Genomic DNA, 1,416 nt, shown 5'->3' on the forward strand with positions numbered 1-1,416 from the left:
GCATGTAGCCATATTGCTGTGTGTCCGGAGTGTGCTGGAGACATGCTTGTAGTTGATTGGATGTTAGTGTTAAGGAAATAATTGTGATTGGTTAATAAGCCTATTTAAGGTCTATGTTTGAGGAAGTTGGGGTCGACCCAGCATGGCTGTACTAGCTTGATGAATAAACTGCTGCTCGAGAAGAAGTTATCTTTGTCGTGTCCTTCCTTGCCGGCCGAGGGAGTCGCGGCAGTCTTCAAACTCTATTACAGAGCTATAGATATAAAAACAGCTTAGCAGTGACACAAGAACCAGCCTGAAGACCAATGGAATTGAGCCAGAGACCCAGAAAATAAGCAGCAGACCTATGGCCACCTAATGTTTGATAAGGAAGCCAAAAAACTAGGATGGAAGAAAGGCAGCCTGTTCAACTAATGGTGCTGGCAGAATTGGTTAAAACCTGTAGGAAACCAAACTTGAATCCTTCTTTGTCTCCCTGTACCAGAATCAACTCTAGATGGATCAAATTCCTTGAGGCAAAAGCAGATGTCCTGAAATGTTTATAGGAAGGGATAAGAGATCAATTGTTATCCTTGGCATAGATCAAATCCGGAAACAACCATCTCATTTGAACGTGGACTAAAGGCTTAAAGAGAGTTCTCTGAAGAGGAAATCAGACTGACCAATAAACATATAAAGAAATGCTCAGCAACGCTTGGCATAAAAGAAATGCAAGTCAAAAAAACTTTGGGATTCCACCTCAACCCCGTTTGAATGGCCATTATCAAGAAATCTAATAGCAACATATGCTGGTGGGGATGTTGTCACTAAAAGGGATCCAAAGTTCTTCAGCCACTTTGGGAGAGCTCCCCTATGACCCAGCAATTCCACTCCTGGGCATCTACTCAAATATCCAGGAACAAGGGCATACTAAACCTACAGTATAGCTATGTTCATTATGGCACAATGCAATTCTATACTGCCATTAGAAAGAACTACATTGCCCCATTCCTAAGAAAATGGAAAAAAATTTAAAAAATCACAGGAAGTGAAGTAAGCGAGGCCCAAAGATACACTGGCTCCATGGTTTTCTTCGTTTTTATTAATTAGTATGTGTCTAAGATTTTCTTAGCAGAGAAATTGTTCAAAAGCTATAGGTATGTATTCAAAAGCTATGGGTATATGACCATATAGGATTAGGCAAACCCAAATGAACTTCCCAAATAGTTTTGTGGTTTTTAGTGTTTTAAATTTGGGTTTTTTTGGCAATCTTGGGACTTGAACTCAGGGCCTGGACACTGTCCTTGGATACAAGCCTAGTTCCCTGCTACTATGCTAGGCAAATTGGTTTATGCTTTTAACTTTAGCACTTAGATCACACATTTGAGGAAAGCCTGAGTACTATGTCTCACACTTTGTCTCCAAAAAAAAAATCCT

This window comes from Megascapheus bottae, chromosome Y (genome assembly GCF_031878675.1).
Source record: "Megascapheus bottae isolate mThoBot1 chromosome Y, mThoBot2.hap1, whole genome shotgun sequence".
Lineage (NCBI taxonomy): Eukaryota > Metazoa > Chordata > Mammalia > Rodentia > Geomyidae > Megascapheus > Megascapheus bottae.